Genomic DNA, 22,215 nt, shown 5'->3' with positions numbered 1-22,215 from the left:
CCGCACCCAAGTGGAAGAGGATTCCCTGCTGTCCTCTGCCTCCAGGCTGTCTTCACCGGTCTGCACCGCTGTGCTCCCTGAGGGCTGCTTGTTTTGTTAGAAGTCACTTGGTGGGGGCTGGGGAGATAGCGCAGTCGGTAGAGCACAGGGCCCTGGGTTCGATCCCCAGCACCACAAAAAAAAAAAAAAAAAAAAAAAAAAAAAAAAAAGAAGTCACTTGGTGTACTCAGAGCAAAGGCTTTTACAATTGGGGTCTTTATATTATTCTTTGCATGGGGGCTCAAGGTACACCCAGGTCGACATTCACTCCTGTGGTTTTTTGTAGTGACCTGAATTTCAACAGCAAGTTATTTTCTTTAATTGATTTTCCTAGATTCTGAGTTGAGAATTAAGTTACTTTAAGAAATAGATGAGGATCATGGTCTAGTGCACTGACACAATGATTGGTTTTAGTGTTTTCTCATTTCAATTTTAAATTGATTTTTATTAATTGAAAAATAAATTTATAAAGCACAAAAGGATGTTCAATCTCAGCACTTTGCATAGTTTGTCCACCTGGTGGCGTCCAAACATCAAGGTACCATCTGCTTTAAAACTTGGAAATTCATATAACAGTCATGACTTTTGACAATTATATATGATAATTTTAAATTATAATCATGAAGGGTATATAGAGATATGTAAAATTGCTTGTGATACAAAAATGTTTAAAATATAAATTTTCACAGTTGGGCATGTAGCTCAGTGGTAGAGCCTAGCACCCCCCCAAAAGCTATCTTTATCTATATGCAAATATGCATTTGCATGTATTTTATAATTTTAGCTACATAGCGCATGTATGAATACACACAGGAATTGGAAGGAAATAGGAATAAAAAAACAGATGGTTTTCTCCAAAATCTTCTTAAACAGTTTTGCTTATGTGTTTTTTTTTTTCATTCTAGCATGCAATGTGGTAATTTCCCCCAAACATTTCTACATCATTTTTGCTTTCTAAATATTTTTTCAGCTTATGTGTTTATTTTGTAGATTTTTTTTTTTAGTTGTCGACGGACATTCATTCATTTATTTATTTATATGTGGTGCTAAGAATCGAACCCAGTGCCCCACACATGCTAGGCAAGCGCTCCACCACTGAACCCCAGGTCTTAATTGGCTTCTCTTGTGATTCTAGAATCAAGCAGTATTTTTAGAACACACACAGCTCAGAAGGCCCCCTCAGCTTCACTGAGGGGTAATTTCCACACAATAAATTCTTACAAATCCAGCACAGAGTGGTGAGTGTTGGTGACAGTGCACAGTCGTGTGCCCAGTGCCACACCAAGATGCAGTTCTGTCACCCCAAGAAAGTGTCCTCAAGTCACTTTCTGGCAGGTCCCCTTCTTTCCCTTGACCACAGGCAACCATTGACCTGCTTCCTGTCACTGCAGTTTTATATTTTTTAAAATTTCATGTAGATGAAATCCTGCATACAGTATGTTCTATTTGTGTGTGGCCTCTGTCACTTAATGGAATGTTTTCAATATCCATCCTTGTGTCACATGTGTTAATATTTGGTTACTTTTATGACGGAAATGTATTGCGTAGTATGCATAAACCCCAATTTCTTTATCTGTTTATCAATTGATGAGTGTTAGGTAGTTTCTACTCTGGACCTTCATGGATCTTTTTAGGCCTATATTATTGTTTCTCTTTGGTAAATAATTGAGAACTGTATTGCTGGGTTGTAAGGTAAATGTATACTTAACTCTGAAATGTTTTTTAAACCTGATTAATGAAAACCATGCATGATTTAAAAGTCACTGGTTTCTTGTGAAGCAAACAAAAAACAGAAAAATAATGAGGTATGATTAAGTTTAAGTAAGTTCTCATTTCATTGCTTGTAATACATCCTATCGTGCATAGGGTAAAGACATTATTTATTTATTTATTTATTTATTTATTTATTTATTTATTTTTGGTACCAGGGATTGAACCCAGGGGTGCTTAACCACTGAACCACATCTTCAGCTCTTTTTTATGTTTTTGTAGAGAAAGGGTCTCACTGAGTTGCTTAGCACCTTGCTAAATTTCTGAGGCTGGTTTTGAACTCACAATCCTCCTGTCTTAGTGTCCTGAGCCGCTGGGATTATAGGTGTGCACCATTGTGCCAGCAGTTATTTATGTTTTTTAAAAAATATTTTTTAGTTGTCAATGGATTTTTATTTTATCTATTTATTTATATGCAGTGCTGAGAATCAAACCCAGTTCCTCACACATGCGAGGCAAACATTCTGCCACTGAGCTACAACCCCAGCCCAGTTATTTACATTTTTGACTAAGTGTGTTCTATTCTTGGTAATTTACTGTGGATTAATAATCACAGAAGTATAAAAATTTGAGCATAGTCATGATCATTGAATTTTTATCATTATAAAGTATTGCAAACATCTCACGTATCTAATTTTAGGGCATTAGTTACCTAAAAGTAATGGATCTCAATGAAACAATTCCATTCAGGTATTAAAACTTCCATTTTTGAGGAAAATTGAAAAACTTGGGAAACTGCTTACTTATCGTCTTCAGAAGAAAGCACCCATATAGAAAATTCCACAATGTCTTTTCAGATGCCTGCCATCATAAGGGAAACACTGTGAGAAGATATAACACATTTCTAACAGATGTTGCATTGGAGTGGTAGGTAATCAACATCCTTAATTTAAAGAAAAGGTTAATATTTTTCTAATATCTGAGTCATTAAATTGAACTGATGGAAAAAAGGGGGTGATGTCTCATAGGGAAATGAGAAGTCTTGAATTCTTAGCCTTAGCCATGTGGACCACAACAAATCTTTGGGGGGTCTTTGTACAAAAGAAATGTGCTTCACAAGATTAGTTGGTTTCAGACCTTGTTCCAGGCACTACAGCGGCCAGGCTCCCAGGGTTTTGTGCTTGTTAAAACCTGAGCGGCTCCACCCTCTCTGTTTTGAGGTTTAGTGACTAGAATCCCACGGAAAACTCTAGGGCCTTTACAATTATTTTTGAATGAGTACCCATGTTTGAAATCCTATGATATCTTGGTGCTACGTTGTCATAGATAAATGCTAGAGATATAAGGTAGAGAAATAGGACTGATCAACAAAGGATGGACTCAGACAATCTTATCTATACTTGCCACTTCTTATCTTACACAACACACAATTCAGAAGTGCCTGTTTTTTCTTTTATTATCATCTGAGGTCTTGTGATTTTCCTTTCTTTCTATGCTCCCCTGATTGCCTCTCTTTTTTTCTTTGTTTTAAATATGGCCATTAGTGTGTGGTCATTTGACAAAACAAAACTGGCATGCTGGCAAAATTGGTATGTTTCCACAAAATATTAATATATTAATATTAAATACATATGGATTCATTATAAATAAAAATATGCATGTGTGCAAATCTATATTTCTATGAAAGTAGCAAAATTACCTTGGCATGGAACAATCATTCTCTAACTTGACAATTATCAGAATCTCTTGGATGGCTTAAAACCTAGATTGCAGGACTCTGCCCATGTTCTAATTCCCTACATGTAGGAGTAGGGATCAAGGATTTGCATCTCTATCAAATGCTTAGGTGATGTCAATGTTGTGCTCTGGAGACCACAGTTTGAGAAACACTGAGGCAGGGAGCACAGGTGTTTATTGGGGATGACTTTTCCTGATTTTGACTTTTTCCACATGGCATACAAACACTATCTATAGTCTTAAAGATATTGGTCAGTCATGAAAAATGTGGCTAAAAAGCCACATGACTTTTGTGGTATGTGAAAGATATCGCAATTTAAATAATATATGTAAATATTTTCGATTTCCTTTTTCCATTTATAAACATATTCCATGAATTTATCCTATTTCCACACTGAAATATTAAGTTTTTTTTAAAAAGGAAAAGATTAAGAAGACATTTAGTTTTGGCATCCTATAGGAAAGAATGTTTGAAAGGGAATTCCCACTGGTCATGCTTCTGGCTGGCACTTTTGAAGACATTCAAGGTAGGATAGGCGTGTAGGAGGTTAAGTAACTGTAGATTTCTCTACAAACTTAATGTAGAATCTTGGAGAGTTGACTTTGGAAGCTAATTAGCTTCATACATCTTAATAGTCTTGTTATATGAAGCCTCCCAGACCACTGTGCCACATTAGATTTAATGAATGCAGAATTACTTGGCCAAACCAGATTGCTTTGGCTCACCTGGGAAGGGGAAGCCTTATAAAATGTCATATCTTTGCACTTCCACGTATCTGACAGCCTCCTTATTCCCAAACTAAGAACTGAGTTCCCATGTGCAGGCTTTTGGTATAAGCTGAAACTGAATGCCATTCTTCAAAGACCCAGAGCCTGTCCTTCTACAGCAGTGATGGGCCCAGGAAATGGCCAGCTGGGAGCCTCAACTCAGGAAGTTGAGCTCTGTGTCTCTGTAACAAACGCTGGCCCTGTGACTGTGGCTGTGCTGGGCTGTGTTATTGTTTTTAACAACTCTAATTCAGCCCAAAGACTTGGTCTATTTGTTCATTTGGATTTCGTGTCTTTTCAGTAATCTCAATGAGGCTTGGGTTGTAGCTCAGTGGTAGAGTGTTTGCCTAGCATGTGAGGCCCTGGGTCCTATCCCCAGCACCACAAATAATAAAAACTAAAGCAATGATGTGTTTTAATCTCCCGTTCTACCCCCACCCCTGGCAAATGGTTATGTCCTTTGTACATTGTATTTGACCTGCAAGTTCAATTTATAAAAATTAAAAAATAAATAAATTTAGTGGTTTCCCTGGTTTTTGTCTTTTGCTCTTTGTAACTTATTTTTACTCTTTGAGAACATTTATATGACTCTGTCTCACTAGAAGTCCTCAGTGCATGTCCACACATAGCCTCCCCTTGAGGTGGGTGATCCCCCCTCTCCCCGGAAGTCTGTGACTGTACAGTTGTTCTGTCCTTTGCGACAGCCTGCTGCTTATGAGGGTTATGGAGGACATGGCCTTTTGGGTCTGAGGAAGGGGTTTCAGTGAATTGCATGTTGAGACATAGTAGTCTAGGCAAGGAGAATCTTTTCCCCAGGTTAGCACAAGGGATCAGGGGATTATCACCTTCACTTCTTCCTTCAAAAGCATGATTCACTTATGTTTTATCAACACTTGAATATACTTCCACCTTAGCCTACTTTATAGAGTTCAGACAAAATTAAGGCCAGGTGCAGAGATGCCACCTGTAACCCCAGCTACCTGAAGGCTGAAGGAGGAGAATGTCAAATTTGACACCAGCCTCAGCAATTTAAGGAGATCCTGTCTAAAACTAAATAACAAAAAAAAAAAAAAAAAAGGACTGGGAGGTAACTGAGTGGTAGAGCACCGCGGGCTTCAATCCCCAGCACCACAAAATAAAGAGAGAAAAGAATTAAGAAAAAAATTATTGTGAATGAACTACAGAGAGAATTCAGTTATAAGTATACTTGAATCACTCTGTAGTTCCTCTTGTCCCCATTCTCCTGGACAGCTAATGCAGGTTCGCTGACATTTACCTTTTATTATGTAAGTACCAATGTGTGACAGTATTTTTTTTTTAATTAAAGTTGTGTCATGACATTATTTAAAGAGTTAATAAAAGCTAAAATTGATGTTAGTTAACATAGTCAGTGGAGAACAAAGTTAAAGAATACACAGTGGTTAAAGAAGAAGCATTCCATCCAACAGCGGTCTGAGTTCAACAAGTGTAGAATAAATGATTTTTCAACTACTGTCCCTATAGATGGAAAAGGGACGTTCTGCATATGTTCTGTGCTAATAACCCAACAGTGGAAGAAAACAGCATCCTTCAACTGTAACCACAGCAGGAGAGGGACAGGAGAGGAGGCAGGGGAAAGCTGGCTGGTTGTGTCCAGTGGCTGTGCTTGGCTTGGCTCCAGGCTGTTCTGGACAGGTGCCAGGGAGCGCTCCCAGGACGCCCAGACAGTCTGAGCGGTTCTGAGGATTCCCGCGATAACAGGATCATGCTGCTCAGAAATAATTGCTGCACTCAATTTAACAGACTTTTATGTTTTCTTCGCTCATTTTTTTCTCTTCTATTCTTTCCAATTTCTGACCTCAGACAAACTTACAGACACTGCAGCTGTCCCAGGGACAGTGGCTGACACAACCCCCTGCCCTCCTGGAGGTATAGCTCAAAACACTGTTAAAAACTGTTTTAAAAAATGTCCTGCTCAGAACCCACCCTTCAGGATTCTTACCTGGGCCTGTGGTGGCCCCAGGCAGCTGAACGTCTTAAACTCTCCAGAGGAATCGGATGGGACATGCTGTGGAGAGGCGGCCCCAGGCTTGGTGGGAGCAGCAGCGGTGTGGCAAGGACAGAGCTCCAGCTCTGGGACGTCCAGATCCCTCTGCCCTGTTCCATGGCGTGGGTTACGCCAACAGTAGGTTCGGGTCACAGTGCGGACGGCTCGGCCTCTTTCCTCATCCACTTGCTCCTCCACACGCTGTCCTCTCCCTCCTGCTCTCCCCATTGTCCACTCTCGCCTTCCTTCTAGGCCACCAGTGAATGGAGTCAGCTGTGGACTGTAGGCCGTCCCGTCCTCCTCTGCCGAGCTGGCCTCCCCCACATTGCGGGCTGGGCTGACTCACTGGACAGTTGAGCAAGTAATCTGTGGGCCTCTTGGGTACAGTTCACGTTTCTCCAAAGGAGCAGAGTGAGCAGGGACCTCATGGTCTTCGCTCCTCTCCTGAATGTTGCTCTTACCCTGTGGGACATCATTTATTTAGAACAGCATTCTTCTCAACTCTGCAAGTAACCAGGTGTTAGGAAAGGCCCTTACCTGTAGCCTCCAGCAAGGGGATGAGATCACAGATGCCCGTGTGCCCATGATGACGTCCAGACCAGGCTCCCTCTCCTGGGACGCACCTTTACTCACTAGTGCAGGATTCAAGGTCTTTCTATAATGGAGCTGCCTTATAAGCGCTGGTAGGTTTTCTATCTACACAACCAAGGTGTACCTTTTTCATACAATGATTTATTAGTGAGACAGTAGCACTTTTAGAAAATAGTTTTTGTCACAGCTGAAGTTTGGTAACTGTAATTTGTTACACGTTTGTTCTTCTATGCAAACTTTAGAATCATCCTGTTGAATTATTTAGTAATATACAGAACCAGTGTTCTTTTTTTTTTTTTTTTAAGAAACTGGTGTTTATTTTCCATAACCTTATTTCCATTTTGCTTAATAAGTTCTGCAGAACAGCTCAAGACCACTCAGTGGCTGTTCCTACCCACGCAGTAGCCTGAGCAGTGGGAGCTGAGACCAGTCTTCAGTGGCCGGCTGGGCACTCCAGTCTTCAGTAGGGAACTGCTGGATAGGCACAGAGGGCACCTGCACACCTGCAGAATAGTCTGCAACCTCACATGCAGTAGCAGTGAACTCAGGAGCTGGAGCAGTCCATTCACCCTGAAATTTCTCCTTGGTCACAGCTTTTTCAGCAGCAGCCTGCTCTTCCTTTTCAATCTCTTCAGGATCTCTGTAGCAGTAGAGATCAGGCATGACCTCCGGTGGGTGTTCACGGGAAATGGTACCACGCATGCACAGAACTTCTTGGGCCAGCATCCATCACATCAGACCCACAGAATGAGCTGCCTTATTGTTGCATTTAATGGCAATGTCCACGTAGTGCAGAAGAGAGTCTGTGTTACACAGAGCAATAGTAGGCAGATTGACATAAGATACTTCTGTAAGAGGCAGGTGGTCAGCCCTTGGATCAGTAACTGCCAGAAGATGTGGCTCCCAGAAGGCTGCCTGGATCTCGTTAGTGAAGGTTCCAGGAGGGAAGCGGCCAGCAATAGGAGTGGCTACAATGGCAGCAGCAATTTCAGCACAGCCCACTGGCCAGTATTCCTACAGGATATGACTCTGGCATCGGCAGGGTTTTCGATGGCAACAATGGCACGAGCTGCCAGCTGAAGCTTCTCCCAGGTTCTCTTCAGATTTATGATGTATATGTCATCACTTTTCCCTTTGTAGATATATTGTTCCATCTGGAAATCAAGGTTGATGCCACCTAAGTGGATTCCTGCTGCAAGGAATTTGAGGACATCAAGTGTTCCGGATATTGTGACAGTTTCCCTTTAAGTTAGACGGGAATCAAGAACAACGCCGTATGGACCCCTCCCTGGGCAGTGCAGAAAACAGAACCAGTGTTCTGAGTAGATGTTTCTATATAGTACATATGGAAAATGTTTCTGTTTTATATGGTTAAGTATGTGTATCCAGGACCATGAGGTCCTTCTTTATTAAGGTATTATCTATAGTCTTCTATCAAGTGTTATAGTTTTCTTCTGAAAGATCTTCCACTGCTCTTAATTTTTCATTTTTAAATATAATCTTAGAGCTTCTGTGAGGCATAATTGCTATCTGCAGTTCTGCAACCATCCCCTTATATCAATTTTAAAACTTGCTCACTTCCCAAAAAGTTCTTTCATGCCCATTATAGCTAATTTCCATCCTAAAATCTAGGCAACCTCCTTCAATCTCTACAGATTTGCCTTTTCTGGACATTTCATATCAGTAGCATCATACAATATATAATCTCTTGCATCTGGTTTCTTTCAGTGAGCATAATGTTTTGAGGCTCATGTGTGTTGAAGTGTTTATCAGTAGTTTGCTCCTTTTTTAATGCTGAATAGTATTCTGATATGGCTATACCACACCTTTTTTAAATCCATTCAGCAGTTGATGAATATCTTAATCAGCTTTTCATCCCTGTGACAAAAATATCTGAGAAGAACTACATAAAGGAAGAAGGGTTTATTACCTCTCCCAGTTTTAGAGGATCAGTTCATGGTCAGCCAACTACATTGCTATGGGCTCAAGGTGAAGTAGGACATCATTCTCTAAGGGCACAATGAAGCAAAGCTGCTTACTTCATGACAGCTGGGAAGCAGAGAAAGCATGAGGCACAAGGGACAAAATATAAACCCAGAGTCACACCACAGTGACAACTTGGTACCTATCTACAGTTACCACCCAGTCCAGTAGTCCTTTCAAATTAATAATTCATCAAATGGATTAACCACTGATTAGTTGTAGTTCTCATAACCTAATTTCACCTCTGAATATTCCTACATTGTCTCAAACATGAGATTGTATCCAAACCGTGACAGTGGACATTTGGGTTGTTTGCAAATTATACTGTTATAAATAATGTTGCTATGCATATTCGTACACAAATTTTATGGAGACATATGCTTCCATTCCTCTTGGGTAGTAGATTACTAGGAGTAAAACTTCTGAATTGAGCAATAATTTTAAGAAACTATCAAACAATTTTCCAATGTGATGTACTGTTTTATAACATCACAAGCAATGTATGAGGTTTCAAGTTTCTTCACACAATTACAAACACTTGGTATTGATGTCATTCTTATTGTAACCATTCTAGCTGATCTATAATAATTATCTATAGGTACATAACAATTTACCCCCAAACTTAGTGACTTAAGATTAAACCTCTGGAGCTGCGGATGTAGCTCAGTTGGTAGAGTGCTTGCCTTGCAAGCACAAGGCCCTGGATTCAATCCCCAGCACCAAAAAAAGAAAAAGAAAAAGAAAAAAGATTAAACCTCTGTAACACGATTTCTGTGAGTCAGAAGTCAGGTATGATTAGTCAGGTCCTTGGGCTGTAGATTTTTTTTCTTTCTTTGTGGTGCTGAACACAGGCCTCACCTTGCTAGATGTGTGCGCTAACACTGAGATACATCTCCAGTCCTGGCTGTAGGATTTCATACAACCCTGTGATCCAGATGTGGCTTCTAGCCATTGACTGTGGCTGTTGTCACCTCAGGGAAAACTGGGGGCGAACCTGCTTCAAGGCTCACTCAAGGGGTTGTTAGTTGGGTTCATTTCCTTTTGTGCTTTTGGACCAAGAGCCTCAGTTCCTTCCTGACTCTGGGCTGATGCCACCCTCAGTTCTTTGCCACATGGCTTCTCCACAGGGCAGCTCACATCCTGTCCCTGGCTTCTGTCACCATGAGCAAGTGAAGCAGCAAGAGATGGTGGGCAAGACTGAAGCCAGAGCCTATTGGTTTTTAACCTAGTCTCAGAAATAACATCCCATTATTTGAGGCTGTCTGCCACATTCTTTGTGGTTTTAACCTGCATTTCCATTATGATTGGTGATGTTGAGCTTATTTTTTAAATATCTTTATTTTATTTATTTATTTTTATGTGGTGCTGAGGACCAAACCCAGTGCCTCACATGCACTAGGCAAGCACTATACCCCGAGCTACAACCCAAGCCTGATGCTGAGCTTCTACCACATACTTATTAGCCACTTGCATATCAGAACCTCATGGTTATGTATATGCTGAAGTTTTTGCCCCTTTAAAAAATTGAGTAGTGTACCTTGCTAGTTTGTGTTCTAAAAGGTCTTTGTAAATTCTGATTAAAGGTGTTTGTTAGATATTTGATGTGCAAGTTGTATTAGTTTTCTACTGCTCTAGTAACAATTCTAACAGTTGAAATGCAGAAACTTGTTATCTTACAGTTCCATAGCTTGAAATCACTCACTTTGGAAGCTCTGGGGAAGGATCACTTTCCTGCTCCTTTGGGTAGTGGGTAGAATTCAGTACCTTGCATGGTAGGACCAAGTTCCCCAAGCTCTTGCTGTGTGTAAACTGAGAGTGGTCCCTGGCTTCTAGAGGTCACTGCATCCTTAGTTCTTTGTCCCTTCTCCCATGTGAAAGCTACAGCATTGTAGCAGGTCCAGACCCTCACATGGTGCATCTCTGACCCTTCTTTGTTGTTGAATATTTCCCATCACAGTTGTGATCAGATTGGCTTGCCCAGATAACAGAGGGTAATCTCCCCTTCTCAAAGCCTTAACCTTAATTCCACCTATAAACTCCATTTGCCTGTAAGTTTACCTGTTCACAGGTTCAATTCTAATTGGAGTTGAGATGAAATCTTAGGGTAGTTGTGATTTCCATTTCTCTATTTACTAGGGATGTTGAACAGATTATTTTAAACATCAAATATTAAATCAAAACTTTTGTTTGGACTCATTGACAGATTAATACTGAATCTATGAAAAATTGTTCTGGTCATAGGATAAAAAAAATTTAATTTTAATGCATAAATGTACTTTTAATGACATAATTGCTACAGATATGTTAAATTCTATTTTCTATGACTAAGTTATAATGAAAGAGATTTTGGTGTCAGTGTTCTCTTAAACATCTTAATGTAGCATTTACTTTGGCACTTTGAATTTAAAATAGTTATCATTATTGTTGTTTTTATATATCACTATTCCTTTCATATAATAACATTTCCAAAGCTCATTTATTTCTCATTTATTTCTTTGCATCAACCTCTAGAATCCTGTAGATTCTTGAACAAACCAGTTCTGAGCTTGCCCCAAATGGACACCATTTTCAGGAAAGAATTAATAGAGATGCGGAAGCAGCACCCTAGGTGCCTCGCTTAGGAGATTTGTGTCCGTGCAGTCCCTATGAAGAGAAGAAGAAGGGCTGGGGAGATAGCTCAGCAGGTAGAGTGCTTGCCTTGCAAGCACAGGCCCTGAGTTTGATCCCCAGTACCGCAAAAAAAAAAAAAAAGAAAGAGAAATGTGCTTTATGTGCCTCTGAATGTGTTCCTTTCCAGATAAATTCAGTGAATAAGTTGTGTGAATATAATACCACAATAGCTGATGAGAGAGCTTTAGGAATTAGTTCAGGTTCCCAAGTGCTTTCATTGTTGGAGAAATGTGTGAACAATTAATAAATGACAAATACAGTAAGTCAAATCACTTTTGACCCTTTATCCCCATATACTTAGTATTGATGGCAAATCCTATGGATCATTCATGCACACACAGTCACTGAGCACCTCCTGAACGTGTTCTGGACCTAGAGCCCAGAGGGCATTGCAGCAGCATGGAAGCCTGTGCTGAAGTTGTGTCCATAACCCCAGAGGTGGTACAGAAATAGTTGGCAGGGTAGAGTCAGCAGTGAGGATCTGTATGCAGGGAGGGCATGGACAACTCCCCAAAGACAAGCATATTAGTAGCCAGAAAGAGGCCTGACACAGTTGGAAATTGTGGCACCCCAGGACAGCTTAGCAAGTCCTGAGCAAGTCCATGCTCCTGAGATCACTTCTGATCAAGGCCCAATCTCCTGTGCTCCGTTGTGTTTGCTGCTTGCAAGGGGTTCAGCAATGTTTGTTGTTTATTCCCCAGGACACAGAACATCTGCAACCTGGTCTTTATGATCTTTTCTATTCAAAAAGTAATAGAAAGACTAAGTTTTTAACTTAAGAAGGGATCTTGGAGGATCCTAGACAGCGAACTAGAGGGAAACTGCATTCCTTGTTACTCTGTGACTCAGGATTCAAGCAGAGGAAATAATGTTTTTCTGCAAGGCAGTCATTGCTGCCCACCAATTCCCTGCAGTTTACCCCCCATTCATCTGCCATGATCGCCTGCCCTCTGCCACCTGCCTTTTAAGTGCAGATTGCTCACTGACCACCACCTGTCATCTGCCATTTGCCCATTTGCCTGCCTCTTGCCTGCCCATGAACAGAATGTCCAAGAAATGTGGGATAACATGAAAAAACCAAATTCAAGACTTAATGGAACAAACGAAGGCATGGAGATACAAAACCAAAGGAATGCACAATCTTTTCAATGACACAATATCAGAAAACCTCCCAAATCTAAAGAATGAAATGGAAAATCAACTACAAGAGGCTTACAGGACCCCAAATGCACAAAATTATAGCAGACCCACACCAAGGCACATTATAATGAGAATGACTAACATACAGAATAAGGATAGAATTTTAAAGGCTGCAAGAGAAAAAAAATTAAATTACATGGAGGGGGAAATGATTCAGATCTCAGCTGATTTCTCAACCCAGACCAGGAGGTCCTGGAATAACATACATCAATCCCTCAAAGAAAATAAATGCCAACCAAGAATTTTATATCCAGCAAAATTAAGTTTCAGATTTGAAGATCAAATAAAAACCTTACATGATAAAAAGTAAAGAATTCACAACTAGAAAACCTGAATTACAGAACATTCTGAGCAAAATATTCTATGAGGAGGAAATTTCTAAAACTATGAAAACCAGCAAAGGGTGGAACTACACTAAAGGAAAGGTCAATCAAAGGAGAGACTAAGTCAAGTTAAAAACAACAAATTATCCAAAAGACCATGTATTAGGGTTCTCTAGAGGAACAGAATAAACAGGAAATATGATTATAAAGGGAGATTTATTAGATTGGCTTACATGATCAGAAACTGGTTAGTCCAAAATGGTCATCCGCTGGCTGGAGAGCTGGAAGAACCAGCAGCTGCACAGTCCAAGAGGTGGAAGCCCCAGAACAAGAAAGATCAACAGTGCTACCCTAGTCCAAGACCAAGGCTTCTGGAAACTACATGAGGAATCACTGGCAGAGTCCACTTTGGAATAGTGAAGAAGCAAGAGCCTGATATCCTCAGATGATTGAAGCAGCAATCAATTTGTTCAAAAAAAGTTGAGTTTGCCTCTGCATCTGCTTCCTTGTTCTTCCAGCTTTTACTCCATCCTATTGGGCAGTACTACCCATGCCTAGGGAGGGGCTCCACTTCAGTTTCTATCTCACATTCCAATCATTCCTAGACATGCCCTCACAGACACACCCAGAAGTCTCTTAATCATCAGCATCTCTTAATCCAATCATGTTGACAATTCAAATTAACCATTATAGACTGGGAATACAAATCATATCTTAATAATAACCCTGAATGTTAATGTCATAATCCCATCAATCAAAAGACATAGAATGGCAGACTGGATTTTTAAAAAGACCCCAAAATATGGTGTCTTCAAGAGACTCATGTCCTAGGAAAAGACATCCACAGACTGAAGGTGAAAGGTTGGGAAAAAACATATCACTTACAAGGACTGCATAAACAAGCAGGGATTTCCATCATCAGACAAAATGGACTTCAAACCAAAGTTAGTCAGAAGAGACAAAGAAGGACATTTCATACTGCTTAAGGGACTCACATTGATAAGACATAATAATCATAAATATATATGTCCCAAACAATGGAGCATCTACATATATTAAAAAAACCCTTCTCAATTTCAAGACTCAAATAGACCACAACACAACAATACTTAGGTGACTTTGTTGATGGACTTTATTTTATTCATTTATTTATATGTGGTGCTGAGAATCAAACCCAGTGCCTTACACATGTGAGGCAAGCACTCTACCATTGAGCCACAACCCCAGCCTAATACTAGGTGAACTTAACACACCTCTCTCACCACTGGATAGATCTTCCAAACAAAAACTAAACAAAGAAACTACAGAATTAAATAATACAATTAATGATTTAGACTTAATGGACATATATAGAGTATTTCATCCATCATTGAGTGAATACACTTTCTTCTCAGCAGCACATGGATCCTTCTCTAAAATAGACCATATATTATGCCACAAAGCAACTCTCAGCAAATATGAAAAAATAGAAATACTATCCTTCAGTCTATCAGGGCATAACAGAATGAAACTAGAAATCAATGATAAAATAAAAAATAAAAGCTACTTCAATACCTGGAGACTAAATAGCATGCTATTGAATGATAAATGGATAAAAGAAGAAATCATGGAGGAAATACAGGTAAATAAGAACATGGATACAACATATCAAAATCTCTGGGACACCATGAAGGCAGTGCTAAGAGGAAAGTTCATTGCACTGAGCTCATACATTAAAAGAAAAAAAAGTCAGCAAATAAACGACCTAACATTATATCTCAAAATCCTAGAAAAAGAAGAACAAATCAATACCAAAAGCAGCGGAAGACAGAAAATACTTAAAATCAGAGCTGAAATCAATAAAATTGAAATAAACAATTGAAAAAATTGGCAAACCAAAAAGTTGGTTCTTTGAAAAAAATAAATAAAATTGATAAACCCTTAGCCACACTAACAAAGAGAGAGAATTCAAATTACTAAAATTTGTGATGAAAAAGGAAATATCATGACAGACATTACTGAAATACAGAGGATAATTAGAAACTATTTTGAAAATTTATACTAGGGTAAAATAGAAAATCTAGAAGACATTGACAAATTTCTAGTGACATACGATCTACCCAAATAGAAGCAGGAGGACATGCACAATTTAAATAGATCGATTTCAAGCAATGCAATAGAAGACTCCATCAAAAGCCTACGAGTCAAAAAAGACCAGGACCAGATGGATTCTCAGTCAAGTCCTACAAGACCTTCAAGGAAGAATTAACACCAATACTTCTCAAATTATTCCATGAAATAGAAAAGGAGGAAATCCTTCCAAATTCATTCTATGAGACTAGTATCACCCTGAAATCAAAACCAGACAAAGACACATCGAGGAAAGAAAACTTCAGACCAATATCCCTGATGAATGTAGATGCAAAAATTCTCAATAAAATTTTGGAAACACATCCAAAAACATATTGAAAGGATAGTGCACCACAATCAAGTGGGGTTCATCCCTGAAATGCAAGGTTGGTTCAACATACAGAAATCAATAAATGTAATACATCACATCAAAAGACTTAATGACAAGAATCATATGATTATCTCAACAGATGCAGAAAAAAACATTTGACAGAATACAGCATCTCTTCATGTTCAAAACACAAGAAAAATTAGGGATAGTAGGAACATACCTCAATATTGTAAAAGCTATCTATGCTAAACCCAAGGCCAACGTCATTCTAAATGGAGAAAATATGAGAGCATTCCCTCTAATACTGGGATGCCCTCTTTCACCACTTCTATCCAACAGCATCCTTGAAAATACAGCCAGAGCAATCAGACAGATGGAAGAAATTAAAGAGATACAAATAGGAAAAGAAGAACTTCAAACTATAACTATTTGCTGATGACATGATTCTATATTTGGAGGAACCAAAAAATTCCACCAGAAAATTTCTAGAATTCATAAATGAATTCAGCAAAGTAGAAGGATATAAAATCAACATGCATAAATCTATCTAATACATTTCTATTCATAAGTGATGAATCCTCTGAAAGAGAAATTAGGAAAACTACCCCACTCACAATAGCTTAAAAAAAATACTTGGAAATCAAAGTAACAAAAGAGGTGAAAGACCTCTACAATGAAAACTACAGGACACTAAAGAAAGAAATTGAAGAAGACCTTTGAAGATGGAAAGATCTCCCATGTTCTTGGATAGGTAGAATTAATATTATCAAAATGGCCATACTACCAAAAGTGTTATATGGATTCAATGCAATTCCTATTAAAATCCCAATGACATTCTTCATAGAACTAGAAAAAGCAATCATGAAATTCATTTGGAAAAATAAGAGACCCTGAATAACCAAGTCAATTCTTAGCAAGAAGAGTGAAACAGGAGGCATCACAATACCAGACCTTAAAGTATACTACAGAGCTATAGTAACAAAAGTGGCATGGTATTGGCACCAAAATAGACATGTAGAACAATGGTACAAAGTAGAAGACACAGAGACAAACCCACATAAATACGGTTATCTCATACTAGACAAAGGAGCCAAAAACATACTTTGGAGAAAAGATAGCCTATTTAACAAATGGTGCTGGAAAAACTGGAAATCCATATGTAACAAAATGAAATTAGACCTCTATCTCTCACCCTGCACAAAAATCAACTCAAAATAGATCAAGAACCTAGGAATTAGACCAGAGACCCTGCGCCAAAAAGAAGGAAAAGTAGGCCCAAATCTTCATCATGTCAGCATAGGACCTGACTTCCTTTTTTTTTTTTTTTTTTCTTCCTGGCTTAGAATAGCTTTTTTTTTTTTTTTTTTTTTATTGTAAACAAATGGGATACATGTTGTTTCTCTGTTTGTACATGGAGTAAAGGCATACCATTTGTGTAATCATAAATTTACATAGGGTAATGTTTGATTCATTCTGTTATTTTTCCCCTTCTCCCCACCCCTCCCAGCCCTCTTTTCCATCTATACAGTCCTTCCTTCCTCCATTCTTGCCCCCTCCCTAAACCTAACTCTAACCCTAACACTAACCCCTCCCACCCCACATTATGTGTCCTCATCCACTTATTAGCGATATCATTCTTCCTTTGGTTTTTTTGGAGATTGGCTTATCTCACTTAGCATGATATTCTCCAGTTTCATCCATTTGCCTGCAAATGCCATAATTTTATCATTCTTTATGGCAGAGTAATATTCCATTGTATATATATACCACATTTTCTTTATCCATTCATCAATTGAAGGACATCTAGGTTGGTTCCACAATCTGGCTATTGTGAACTGAGCAGCTATGAACATTGATGTGGCTGTATCTCTGTAATATGCTGATTTTAAATCCTTTGGGTATAGGCCGAGGAGTGGGATAGCTGGGTCAAATTGTGGTTCCATTCCAAGTTTTCTAAGGAATCTCCACACTGCTTTCCAGAGTGGCTGCACTAATTTGCAACCCCACCAGCAATGTATGAATGTACCTTTCTCCCCACATCCTCACCAACACCTGTTGTTGCTTGTATTCTTGATAATTGCCATTCTAATTGGGGTGAGATGGAATCTTAGGGTGGTTTTGATTTGCATTTCTCTTATTACTAGAGATGTTGAACATTTTTCCATATGTTTGTTGATTGCTTGTAGATCTTCTTCTGTGAAGTGTCTATTCATTTCCTTAGCCCATTTGTCGATTGGATTACTTGCATTCTTGGTGTAGAGTGTTTTGAGTTCTTTATAGATTCTGGAGATTAGCGCTCTATCTGAAGTATGATTGGCAAACATTTTCTCCCACTCTGTAGGCTCTTTCTTCGCATTGCTGATAGTTTCCTTTGCTGAGAGAAAGCTTTTTAGTTTGAATCTATCTCAGTTATTAATTCTTGCTTTTATTTCTTGTGCTATGGGAGTCCTGTTGAGGAAGTCTGGTCCTAAGCTGACATGTTGAAGCTCTGGACCTACTTTTTCTTCTATAAGATGCAAGGTCTCTGGTCTGATTCCAAGATCCTTAATCCATTTTGAGTTTAGTTTCGTGCATGGTGAGAGATAGGGGTTTAGTTTCATTCTGTTGCATATGGATTTCCAATTCTCCCAGCACCATTTGTTGAAGAGGCTATCTTTTCTCCATTGCATATTTTTGGCCCCTTTGTCTAGTATGATAAAATTGTATTTATTTGGGTTTGTGTCCATGTCCTCTATTCTGTACCATTGATCCACCTTTCTATTTTGGTACCAATACCATGCCGTTTTTGTTACTATTGCTTTGTAGTAGAGTTGAAGATCTGGTATTGCGATACCCCCTGCTTCACTCTTTCTGCCAAGGATTGCTTTAGCTATTCTGGGTTTTTTATTCTTCCAGATGAATTTCATAATTTCTTGCTCTATTTCTGTAAGGTACATCATTGGGATTTTAATTGGAATTGCATTAAATCTGTATAGCACTTTTGGTAGTATGGCCATTTTGACAATATTAATTCTTCCTATCCAAGAACATGGGAGATCTTTCCATCTTCTAAGGTTTTCTTTAATTTCTTTCTTTAGTGTTCTGTACTTCTCATTGTAGAGGTCTTTCAACTCTTTTGTGAGATTGCTTCCCAATATTTTATTTTTTTTGAAGCTATTGTGAATGGGGTAGTTTTCCTAATTTCTCTTTCTGAAGATTCATCGCTTATGTATAGAAATGCCTTAGATTTATGTGCATTGATCTTATATCCCGCTACTTTACTGAATTCACTTATGAGATCTAACAGTTTTCTGGTGGAATTTCCTGGTTCCTCTAAGTATACAATCATATCATCAGCAAATAGGGATAGTTTGAGTTCTTCTTTTCCTATTCGTATCCCTTTAATTTCTTTGGTCTGTCTAATTGCTCTGGCTAGAGTTTCAAGGACGATATTGAATAGAAGTGGTGAAAGAGGGCATCCCTGCCTTGTTCCAGTTTTTAGAGGGAATGCTTTCAGTTTTTCACCATTTAGAATAATATTAGCCATGGGCTTAGTGTAGATGGCCTTTACAATGTTAAGGAATGTTCCCACTATCCCTATTTTTTCTAGTGTTTTGAGCATGAAGGGATGCTGTATTTTATCAAATGCTTTTTCTGCATCTATTGAAATAATCATGTGATTCTTGACTTTAAGTCTATTGATATGGTGAATTACATTTATTGATTTCCTGATGTTGAACCAACCTTGCATCCCTGGGATGAAACCCACTTGATCATGGTGCACTATCTTTTTAATATGTTTTTGTATGCGATTTGCTAAAATTTTGTTGAGAATTTTTGCGTCAATGTTCATTAAGGATATTGGTCTGAAATTTTCTTTCCTCGATGTGTCTCTGTCTGGTTTAGGTATCAGGGTAATATTGGCTTCATAGAATGAGTTTGGGAGGGTTCCCTCCTCTTCTATTTTATGGAATACTTTGAGAAGTATTGGAATGAGCTCTTCTTAAAAATTTTGTAGAACTTGGCTGAGAACCCATCTGGTCCTGGACTTTTCTTTGTTGGTAGGCTTTTGATGACTTCTTCTATTTCATTACTTGAAATTGGTCTATTTAAATTGTGTATGTCCTCCTCGTTTAGTTTAGGCAATTCATATGTCTCTAGAAACCTGTTGATGTCTTCGAAATTTTCTATTTTGTTGGACTATAGATTTTCAAAATAGCTTCTAATTATGTTTTGTATTTCAGTCGTGTCTGTTGTGATATTTCCTTGTTCATTCCGAATTTTAGTGATTTGGGTTTTCTCTCGTCTTCTCTTTGTTAGTGTGGCTAAAGGTTTATCAATTTTGTTTATTTTTTCGAAGAATCAACTATTTATTTTGTCAATTTTTTGTATTGTTTCTTTTGTTTCAATTTCGTTGATTTCAGCTCTGAGTTTGACTATTTCCTGTCTTCTACTACTTTTGGTCTGTTCTTCTTTTTCTAGGGCTTTGAGCTGTAGTGTTAGGTCGTTTATTTTTTGAGTTTTACTTCTTTTATTAAATGCGCTCCATGAAATAAATCTTCCTCTAAGTACTGCTTTCATAGTGTCCCAGAGATTTTGATATGATGTTTCTTTGTTCTCGTTTACCTCTAAGAATATTTTAATTTCCTTCCTAATATCTTCTGTTATCCATTCATCATATAATAGCATATTGTTTAATCTCCAGGTGTTGGAGTAGTTTCTGTTTTTTACTCTTTCATTTATTTCTAACTTCAATCCATTATGATCTGATAGAATACAAGATAGTGTCTCTATCTTCTTGTATTTGCTGACATTAGCTTTGTGGCATAATATATGGTCTATTTTAGAGAAGGATCCATGTGCTGCTGAGAAGAAAGTGTATTCGCTCTTGGTTGGATGGTATATTCTATAAATGTCTGTTAAGTCTAAATTATTGATTGTGTTATTGAGATCTCTGGTTTCTTTGTTCAATTTTGGTTTGGAAGATCTGTCCAGTGGTGAGAGAGGCGTGTTAAAATCACCTAGTATTATTGTGTTATGGTCTATTTGGTTTCTAAAACTGAGAAGGATTTGTTTAACATACATGGATGAGCCACTGTTTGGGGCATAGATGTTTATGATTGTTATATCTTGCTGATTTATGCTTCCCTTAAGCAGTATGAAATGTCCTTCCTTATCCCTTCTGACTGACATTGGCTTGAAGTCCACATTATCTGAAATGAGAATGGATACTCCAACTTTTTTGCTGAGTCCATGTGCATGGTATGTTTTTCCCCATCCTTTCACCTTTAGTCTATGGGTATCTCTTTCTATGAGGTGAGTCTCTTGCAGGCAACATATTGTTGGATCTTTCTTTTTAATCCAATCTGCCAGTCTATGTCTTTTGATTGATGAATTCAGGCCATTAACATTCAGGGTTATTATTGAGATATGATTTGTATTCCCGGTCATTTGGTTCATATTTAAAATTTTATTTATTTATTTATTTATTTTTTGACACATCTTGGTTCCTCCTTTATTTGACAGTTCCTTTAGGATAATTCCTCCCTTTGCTGATTTGCTTCTTTGTTTTTTATTTCTTCCTCATGAAATATTTTGCCGAGAATGTTCTGTAATGCTGGCTTTCTTTTTGTAAATTCTTTTAGCTTTTGTTTATCATGGAAAGATTTTATTTCATCGTCAAATTTGAAGGTAAGCTTTGCTGGGTATAAGATTCTTGGTTGGCATCCATTTTCTTTCAGAGCTTGAAAAATGTTGTTTCAGGCCCTTCTAGCTTTTAGGGTCTGGATTGAAAAATCTGCTGATATCCGTATTGGTTTCCCCCTGAATGTAATTTGGTTCTTTTCTCTCACAGCCTTTAAAATTCTGTCTTTATTTTGTATGTTAGGTATTTTCATTATAATGTGCTTTGGTGTGGGTCTGTTGTAATTTTGTGTATTTGGAGTCCTATAAGCCTCTTGAACTTGATTTTCCATTTCATTCTTCAGATTTGGGAAATTTTCTGATATTATTTCATTGAATAGATTGTTCATTCCTTTGGTTTGTTTCTCTAAGCCTTCCTCAATCCCAATAATTCTCAAATTTGGCCTTTTCATGATATCCCATAGTTCTTGCAGATTCTGTTCATGATTTCTTACCATCTTCTCTGTTTGGTCAACTTTGTTTTCGAGGTTAAATATTTTGTCCTCAATATCTGAATTTCTGTCTTCCAGGTGTTCTATCCTATTGGTTATGCTTTCTATGGAGTTCTTAATTTGGTTTATTGTTTCCTTCATTTCAAGGATTTCTGTTTGGTTTTTTTTCAATATCTCTAACTCTTTATTGAAATGATCTTTTGCTTCCTGAATTTGCTCTGTTAACTGTCGATTGGTGCGATCATTCAATGCCTGCATTTGCTCTTTCATCTCATCATTCAATGCCTGCATTTGCTCTTTCATCTCATCGTTTGCTTCCCTAATCATTTTAATTATGTACATTCTGAACTCCCTTTCTGTCATTTCTTCTGCCATGATGTCGTTGGATTCTATTGATGTAACATCTAGATTTGTTTGGGGCATTTTCTTCCCTTGTTTTCTCATATTGTTCAGGAATCAGTGGGTCATTAAGATGTTGCAGATTTCCTCTATCGACTTATAATGTCCCTGAAGATTGCTAGTATATCCCCTCTTATCCTTCAGTAGCCTGAAGTCTTGGAGGAAGTTGATAATGCGGAGCTCCAGGAAGAAGCTGCCTCTCTAGGGTGGTGACCC

At 38.3% G+C, this 22,215-nt stretch overlaps 1 pseudogene; it reads right to left on the bottom strand.

Moving 5' to 3' along the window:
- Nucleotides 1-7,238: 7,238 nt before the first annotated feature.
- On the bottom strand, nt 7,239-8,475 carry LOC124993619 (40S ribosomal protein SA-like; annotated as a pseudogene).
- Between the last annotated feature and the right edge of the window lie 13,740 nt (nt 8,476-22,215).

The sequence above is a fragment of the Sciurus carolinensis genome, chromosome 9 (assembly GCF_902686445.1).
Source record: "Sciurus carolinensis chromosome 9, mSciCar1.2, whole genome shotgun sequence".
Taxonomy (NCBI): Eukaryota; Metazoa; Chordata; class Mammalia; order Rodentia; family Sciuridae; genus Sciurus; species Sciurus carolinensis.
The sequence above is the reverse complement of the archived record's forward strand: the minus strand, read 5'-3'. Positions and strand labels throughout refer to the sequence as shown.